The sequence below is a fragment of the Thamnophis sirtalis genome, unplaced genomic scaffold, assembly GCF_051295495.1.
Source record: "Thamnophis sirtalis isolate CommonGarterSnake01/CBP01778 unplaced genomic scaffold, rThaSir2_p1.2 scaffold_13, whole genome shotgun sequence".
Lineage (NCBI taxonomy): Eukaryota > Metazoa > Chordata > Lepidosauria > Squamata > Natricidae > Thamnophis > Thamnophis sirtalis.
Genome location: NW_028261393.1, coordinates 10,477,836 through 10,487,344, shown reverse-complemented (window position 1 = coordinate 10,487,344; position 9,509 = coordinate 10,477,836).

The following is a 9,509-nucleotide window of genomic DNA, read 5'->3' as shown; positions in this document are numbered from 1 at the left end:
TTCCAGATTGCAAATGCCTACAGGCCATGCCTAGTCAGGACATATGGGGAGGGGTGTGTGTGTTTCTGTGTGTGTCTGTGTGTGATCAGCATTGTTGAAATCAAAAGCAGCCCAACTTCACACACAAGCTGAGCTGGCAAGTAACCCAGGCATCGTATGGTCTAGGGTGCTTTATGGAAAAACAAAAGGGATTTGTGGGGGGAAAACAAATGTCGCAACATATTCTCTCCATGAACCATAACCACCACAAAATGGTTTACTAACCCTGGTGATCAGGGGACAACTGGAGTTGCAACGGTCGCATTTCCAGCGGGAGGCCATCCAGCCCACTTACAACCTCATCAACAGGGATACTGTGTTTGGGCTCTGGACTAAAACTTCGGCTTACAAATCTGAGTTCCCAGGCGAAGAAAAAAGAGAAAGAAAGAAATTTTAAAAGGAAAGAATCAACTGTTTCTCAGGCTTTTGTTTAAAAAAAAAGTTCATGTACCCATAAATACAGTATATTTTTATATTCATCTAAAAATATAATGGCCTTTGAACTCTGGTGCTGGAGAAGACTCTGGTGCTGGAGAAGACTCCTGCGAGTCCCTTAGGAAACTCAAAGACTCTTTGACCACCTAATGAGAAGGAAGGTCTCACTGGAGAAGAGCCTCATGATGGGAAAGATGGAGGGGGGGAGAAGAAGAATAGCAATAGCAATAGCAGTTAGACTTATATACCGCTTCATAGGGCTTTCAGCCCTCTCTAAGCGGTTTACAGAGTCAGCATATTGCCCCCAACAACAATCCGGGTCCTCATTTTACCCACCTCGGAAGGATGGAAGGCTGAGTCAACCCTGAGCCGGTGAGATTTGAACAGCCAAACTGCAGAACTGCAGTCAGCTGAAGTAGCCTGCAGTGTTGCATTTAACCACTGCACCACCTCGGCGCGGAAGAAGAAGAAGAAGAAGAAGAGGAAGAGGAAGAAGAAGAAGAGGAAGAGGAAGAGGAAGAAGAGGAAGAGGAAGAAGAAGAAGAAGAAGAAGAAAGAAGAAGAAGAACAACAACAACAACAACAACAACAACAACAACAACAACTTAGAACTGAGAAGAAATTTCCTGACAGTTAGAACAATTAATCAGTGGAACAGCTTGCCTCCAGAAGCTGTGAATGCCCCAACACTGGAATTCTTTAAGAGGATGTTGGATAGCCATCTGTCTGAAATGGTATAGGGTTTCCTGCCTAGTCAGGAGGTTGGACCAGAAGACCTCCAAGGTTCCTTCCAACTCTGCTATTGTATTATTGTATTGGAAGGAGGAGGAGGAGGAGGGAGGAGGAGGAGGAGGAGGAGGAGGAGGAGGAGGAGGAGGAGGAGGAGGAGGAGGAGAAGAAGAAGAAGAAGAAGAAGAAGAAGAAGAAGAAGAAGAAGAAGAAGAAGAAGAAGAAGAAGAAGAAGAAGAAGAAGAAGAAGAAGAAGAAGAAGAAGAAGAATGAGGTGGCTGGATGGAGTCACCGAAGCAGTAGGCATGAGCTTAAATGGACTCTAGGGGATGGTAGAGGACAGGAAGGCCTGGAGGAACATTGCCCATGGGGTCACGATGGGTCAGACATGACTTCACAACTAACAACAACAACAAAAATATCAAGCAACTGAATAAGCTTTTCCCACAGATCATTTCTGCTGCTGCCCTTGAGATCCACACTTTTTAACCTTAAGCTGAGACCTCAGACTTGAAAAAGTAAACTGACACCTCAGAATTTCTCACTTGTCACAATGTAGTCCTCGACTTACGACCTCAACGGAGTCCAAGAAAGTGAGACTTTTGCTCCATTTTATGACTTTACTGCCCACAATTGTTAAGTGAATCACTGCCCTTGTTAGGTTGGGAAAATGCTTGTTAAGTGAAACTGGCTTCCCCATTGACTGTCCTTGATCGGAGGTCGCAAAAGGGGATCACGTGGACCCTGGGACACCACAACCGTCATAACTCTGAGTCCATTGCCAAGCTTATGAATTTTTGATCATGTGACCGTAGGGATGCGGAAACGGTTGCAAATGTGAAAAATGGTCATAAGCCACCTTTTCCCCCCCAATGACGTAACGTTGAATGGTGATTAATGAACTTTACATCCTTATTTGGCCCTTCAGTGAATTTTCTATGCTCTAACAGGCTTAATGAACGAGTACATATCAAAGTTGTCAATTACCGCAGCCATTGAAAATCCCTGATATTTTTTATCTGCATTAGTCTCTGAAAGCTATTCCAAGTGTCCAGGATTTTCTGTTGTAACTTAAGCATTATCTGCCCGGAATCCACACTGTATATCGGACATTAATACAATTGAGCGGGACCAGAGATATTTCACGAGAAGAGTCCTCCACTCCTCTGCTCATCCCTTACGCCACCAGGATCGAAATTTTGGGCTTGGACAATCTGGAACTGCGCCACCTGTGGTCAGACCTAATCATAGTGCACAAAATTGTCTGCTACAGCGTCCTACCTGTCAATTACCAGCTTCAACCTCAATAATACTTGGGCAAACAATCGATACAAACTCAAGGAAAACCGCTTTAAAGTCAATTACAGAAAATACGACTTCAGCAACAGTGGTCAATGCCTGGAATGCTCTACCTGGCTCTGTTGTTGACAACCTCAAACCCCCCACAGCTTCAACCTCAAACTGTCTACCGTGGACCTCACCCCATTCCTAAGGCATCCATAAAGGAGGTGTACATAAGCGCACCATCGTGCCTTCCGTCCCTGTCCTACTGTCCCCCTTTATTTGCATTTCTTTCTTCCATTCATCTCCATGTTTATATTTATACCTGCTGTCTTGTACATGTTTGGCAAACTAAATAAAATAAATAAATAATAAATATCTGCACCGCGTAAAAATCCATTGCTCTAATTGTTCAGGTGGCTTCATTACAATGTTCAAAGGCACCGGAAAAATAAAGCATTAGCTGTCCCTGCAAGATTCCCACTCAAAAGGCACAGGATAAAAAACATAATAATTATTAAAAATGCGATGGGGAATCTATTTTACTGGAAGATATACACGTAGTCCTTGACTTACAACCATAAATGAGCCCCCACGTCCCCGTTGCTAAGCGAAACATTTGTTATGGGGATTTGTCCCGTTTTACGACCTCCCTTGCCACGGTTGTGAAGTGAATCTGGCTTCCCCTGTCGACTTTGTTTTATAAGCGAGGTCGCAAAAGGAGATCGCCGGATCCCAGGGCATTGCCGAGATTGCCGGATCCCAGGGCATTGCCGATTACCTCTCTCAGACCAATTAGATCGCACAGGTTGGGTCTTTTTGCATCTTGGAGCGGAAGGAGGAGGAGGCGACAAGAAGGTAGTAAAACAGCAACCTTTATTCTAGCGGAGTAAACTATGATTAACCTGGCGTGGTTCGCGCCAAACATTTATACCCCCGGGTTTGAGCAATGAGCCAATGGGGCGTCGAGTGTCTCGGCCAATCAGGGAAGACATTGAACCGGCTCCGCCCGCAAGCCAGTATTCAACACCCCTCCCCCCCTAGTCAAGTACCCTCACGAAGGGCAAACATAGTCCTGTAGATAGGTGGGACGGTGCCGCTCTCGTCCCGACCTTCGTAGCTCCCCGACAGCTGTCGTCGGGGGGGGGAATCGCCAACAGAGGCGAGTCTGTGGCGGAACGGTGATCCTGTGATGCGGCCCCGAGAGATGGCGCTCCATTGTCTGAGATGGTATCTCCGCAACAGCCGGAGTATCCGACGATGGACCCGTACAATCCGGTTGGAATATATGGTCAGAGTCTCGATAAAGGCTTTGAGGGAAAGAATGGCCAAATGAGGCACGTCTGTCCGAAAAGTTCGTATCGGCTTGTCCCCCGTTCCCCGAGGAAAGGCAGTCCGTTGGGGATAGGGTCATCAAGGGTAGCTCGCGCTGAGGGCGAATGTCTGGGGGGCCCGGGCCGTCTATTTCCGCAGGGAGGCGGCGCCTTAACTGGTCCAGGTGGCGCCTCCATTGCGTTCCGTCGGCCAGACCGGCCCTGAAGGAACAGGGGCCAGTCAAAGCTGTGATTGTTGCGGGAACCCACCGTGGATCCCCTGAAAAGGAACGAGCCCAAACGGGATCCCCTAACTTAAACGTATGGGACGGAAGGGCCCCCAAGTTGCTCGGTAAATCCCCTGCATAAAGTGGATGGAGCCTATCTAGGGGGTTCGCAATCTCCTACCCATCAAGAGCTCCGCAGGACTTTTATTAGTTGTTGGACAGGGTGTAGAGTGCTGGCTCAAGAGATAGGCCGCCACTCTCTCCTGCCAGTCACCCTGGTCCATGCGGCCCAAAGCTTCTTTAGCTGAGCGAACTGCGCGCTCCGCCCTACCGTTACTAGCTGGATGATACGGGGCTGTGGCCGCGTGTCTAATCCCTTGCTCTGCCAAAAATTCTTGGAACGTCGTGGAAGTAAACTGGGGCCCGTTGTCTGAAACTATCACATCTGGTAGCCCGTGTGTGGCGAACATCTTACGAAGAGCCCTCACGGTACTCTCTGCCGTAGTGGAGGTCATGATTACCAACTCCACCCACTTAGAGTAAGCATCAACCACTATCATAAAGTTTCGGCCGTGAAAGGGACCGGCAAAATCAATGTGTAAACGGGACCATGGGCCTCTAGGAATTTCCCACTCACGAGGGGCGGCTGTGGGGGGATTCGGCCTAGAATTTTGGCATATTCTACATCGACCTACATAATCTGCGATTTCCGAGTCTAACAAGGGCCACCACACATAACTACGGGCTAAAGCTTCATTCGCGCTATACCTGGGTGATTTTTATGGAGCGCGGGCAGGATTCGTGCCCGTAGAACTTTAGGGATCACTACCCTATCCCCCCAAACAAGGCAACCCCCGTGAAGGGCAAGTTCGGCTTGTCGTGCCTTAAACGGTCGAAATTCTTCCGCTACCTTTTTTTCGGGCCACCCCCTCAACACCCATGAAGCTACTTGGGACAAAATGGGGTCAGCCTTTGTGCAAGCTGCAACATCCGCGGCTGAAACGGGGAGATCAGATTCAGCAATAGACAAAATGGAGAGAGACGGCACGAGGGCTGTGTCCGTCTGTGGCAAAGGGCAACGACTCAGGGCGTCTGCGTGCCCTAGCTGCTTACCCGGACGGTATACCAGCGCATATGAATACGCCGCTAAAAACTCAGTCCAACGTGTCATGCGGGGAGACAAAATGGGGGGGGTTGGCTTATCGCCCGCCAATAGGCCTAAAAGCGGCTTGTGATCCGTAACAAGGGTGAAATTCCTACCGTAAAGGTAGTCATGAAAACGCTTAATACCGGACACTGCAGCTAGAGCTTCTTTGTCAATTTGGCTATAATTTCGCTCCGTTGACGAGAGCGTCCGGGAGTAGAAAGCTATAGGAGCCTCTGAGCCGTTCGGGAGGACATGGCTCAGGACCGCCCCTATGCCATAGGGAGAGGCGTCACACGTTAAAACTAGGGGCATCCTGTCGCTATATTGAATTAGGACTGCTGACGAGGTTAAAATGTCCTTTATAGCCGCGAACGCCTGCGCTTCACGGCTACCCCATTTCCAGGCCGCTGACCGGTCAAGCAATCGATGTAACGGTTCAGCTAACGACGCCTTGTGGGGAATAAAAGGGGCATAAAAGTTTAAAAGCCCCAGGAACGCCTGCAATTCCGCCCTCGAGGTGGGTGCAGGAGCGTTTTTTATGGCCGCAACTTTCGAGGGGAGTGGGGTGGATGCCCTGTGCATCAATAAGGAATCCCAAAAACTCTACTTGGGGAACAGCAATTTCGCACTTGCTGCGCTTTAACTTCAATCCAGCCTCCCTAAAACGTGTAAGAACCTCCCGCAGTGTTTTTAGGAGTTCCAGGTGGCTAGGGGCTGCAACCAGGACGTCGTCAAAATAAGGAACGACGCCTGGGATCCCATGGAGCAACCGCTCCATGAGGCTCTGAAATATCCCTGGGGCAACCGAAACGCCAAATTGGAGGCGGCGGCAACGGAAAGCCCCGCGATGGGTAACAATGGTCTGGGCTGTAGCCGCATCATCGTCTACGGGAAGCTGCTGATAGGCCTGTGCCATATCCAGCTTGGCGAAAATGCGGCCTTGCCCCAAAGAGTGAAGTAGATGTTGCACTACAGGAACAGGATATGGATTTGCCTGCAGGGCGACTTATAGTCGGCACATATCCTCACCGATCCGTCGGGTTTGACCGGGAGGACTATAGGGGTTTCCCAAAGGGCATGATCTACGGGCTCTATTACCCCCTGCTCTATAAGCTTATCCAATTCAGCATCTACCTTTGCTCTCAATGCAAAAGGAACCCTACGTGCCTTCAGCCTAATAGGCGCGACCTGGGGATTGAGGCAAAGGGAAATGGGGGTGCCCTTATAACAACCTAATTTCCCATCGAACACATCTGCAAACTCATCCAAAACGCTATCTACGGCACGGGGAACTACCCTATGCACCCCTTCTATAGTGAGGCCCAAAACGGGGAACCAATCTAACCCCAGAAGAGCGGGCAGGTTATCCTTAACAATTAAAACTGGAAGTTTCCCTTTAAAATCTCCGTATTCCACCCGGATGTGGAATATTCCTGCCGTGGGAATCCCATTTCCCTGGTAATCTAAGAGGGAGACCCCGGCAGGGCGCAATTTACTCTGAGGAACCCTAGGGCAAAGGCGGGAAAACAAAGCCCAAGATAAAAGGGAACGGGAAGACCCGGAGTCCACCTCCATTCGGCAAGGCTGACCTTCAAGACGAACGACGGTACTAATTTTGCGACCGCCGTCAGGGACGTGGGAAGCCTGATAGACTACGCGCTTAGCACTAGGGAGCTGGTGGGTTGAATAGCAGTCCTCAGCTCGCCTCGCTGGACGTGGTTGTTGGCGGCGTTGCAATGTCTGACGCTGGTTGCTGGGCTGCATGAACGATGGGGCTGGCAAGAGAGCCCGGCAAACCTTGGCGAGGTGTCCTTCTCCTCGGCAACGGCGGCAGACAGCGGAACGAAACGGGCAAGATACGCGGCTGTGGCGGCCGCCGCATCCACGGCAAGGCATGTTTGAAGCTGGCTGAACGGACGTCGGTGGTTGCTGGTGTGGCCTCTGCTTCGGCTGCGTCCTCATCTGTCCGACGGTTTCCTCCTCCTCGTCTTCCGTGGGGGAGAGGTCGTCAACGAGGTTCGTCTGATTGGAAGGCCCCGCAGCGGTTTGCGTGAAAGGTTTCAGCTGAAGGCGTTCCATGTCGGCCGTGGATTGTTCAGAAAGTTCTGCTGCCTTGCGCAGTCTCCACAGCTTGCGCCAAAGTAATCTTGTGGTTCCGGAACATACGGCTGCGCAATTGTACGTCGCGGACCCCGCATACAAACTGCTCCACAAGATTCTCCTCTAGGTCTGCAAAATCGCATTGGGCGGCCACTGTGCGCAATGCCTCGAGAAACTGACTAATAGATTCGCTGGGCTTCTGCACTCGGCGGCGAAAAGTAAACCGACGAGCAATCAAAGAAGGTGAGGGGGCGTAATGGTCCCTCAACCTGGACATTAGCTCGTCCCACCCAAGTTTGTAAGCTGGCCTCGGAGCGGCCAGGGCTCTCGCAGAAGCAAACATAGAGGGCTCGCAGCAAGACAGGAAAAAGCTGCACTTCTCCCTCGTCAGTCTGTGCCCTGTTCTTTGACGCGATTAAATAGCATTCAAAACGCTCCATGAAGCCGTCCCAGGATTCTCCCGCAGACCCAAACGGCGCGAAAGGAGGAAGCGCTGTTGCCATTCTGATGCAAAAGCCAGGGAAAAGGAAAGAAGAAACAGAGAAGATTTTTGTTCGCTGCCGGCGTTCCTAACCTGAAAGGTATGATTCAAACGCGGAGGCAAGCTGGTTTGTTCTTCTCTGTAGTCACGGGAATCTCATCCCACCCTCGTCGCCAGTTTTGCATCTTGGAGCGGAAGGAGGAGGAGGCGACAAGAAGGTAGTAAAACAGCAACCTTTATTCTAGCGGAGTAAACTATGATTAACCTGGCGTGGTTCGCGCCAAACATTTATACCCCCGGGTTTGAGCAATGAGCCAATGGGGCGTCGAGTGTCTCGGCCAATCAGGGAAGACATTGAACCGGCTCCGCCCGCAAGCCAGTATTCAACAGGTCTCCTCCGGATTCCATCTGCCAGCCAATGTCGGCTGGCGACTCCCCAGGGGAGAGCCTTCTCTGTTGCAGCTCCGGCCCTCTGAAACGAGCTCCCTGTTGAGATCCGGATCCTTACTACCCTCCCGGCCTTCCGCAAAGCCACCAAGTCCTGGCTGTTCCAGCAGGCTGGGGGGAGCTGAGAAGCATCTACCTCCACAGAAATTGTAAATGTTGGTTTTGTTTTTAATATGTTGTCTTTGTCTTGTTCCCCACTTTCCCTTGTCTTTTGTGAGCCGCCCGGAGTCCTCCAGGAGTGGGCGGCATACAAGACAAATAAATAATAATAATAATAATAATAATAATTGCAACTGTCATTCAGCTGCAGCGTGTCTGAATTTTGATTCTTTGACTCTGAGGATGCCGCAAGGAACATCAATGTAAAAAAAATGGCCACACATCGCTTTTTTTTCCAGTGCCATTGTAACTTTAACGGTCACTAAGTGAACCGTTGTACATCGAGGACCCCCTGTACGTATCTACTTCAGAGGAAAACAAGGAGGGTGGATGAGTTCAGGTACGCAAAGCCTCCCTTCGCTTTTTTTTTCCCTATCCCAAGTCCGTATCACTCTGCAAGCCAATTTTTTCCCCCAGTAAACATCCTTTTGGCTAACAGGCCTGGCTTCTATTGCTAATCAACAGGAAGGGAAAGGAAACACTCCCGTCCTTTGGCTCACTTCTAGCCTGAAAGGTTTTTCACCACAAATAGAAAACAGGCTTAATATTTTCGTCTGCAGAAAGAAAAAAATATCAGGCGTTTTACGTCTTTGGAGCTTTGGGCCTCCTGCTACGAGTTAGATAATATTTTCCTTCCATAACTGGATGGAAAAAGAAATGCAACGTTCTGCTTTTCCTTGGAATTCGCTTCTCTTCCCCCATCGTGAAATGGGACGAAACGGGAAGGTTTTACCAGGACACAAATCCAGTAGGAGTTGCTAACTTCCAGCTGGACCAAAAAACACGCCTGAAGAGTTTAAGAATCCTTTTAAATGTAAATTTCGGTTAGTTAGTTTACTTTATTGTCGATGCACCTCGTACAAGGTAATGAAATGCCATTTTCAGTGTATGTTATACATACAAAAATAAAACAAAAATCATTCATATTCTATACAATTGAATTGAAACCCCCTGATATTGCATTAATATTGCACTACACAGTAGAATTCAATATAGTTAACTGCTCTGTTTTTCAGCCTATTTGTCCTTGTTTTTATTGCCCTGTACCGTCTGCCAGATGGTAATAGTTAAAAAAAAAAGGGGTCCCCAGGATGAGATGGATCTTTAAGAATGTTTTGAAGTTTCTTAAGGCAGCGGGAGCTATAAAGCTC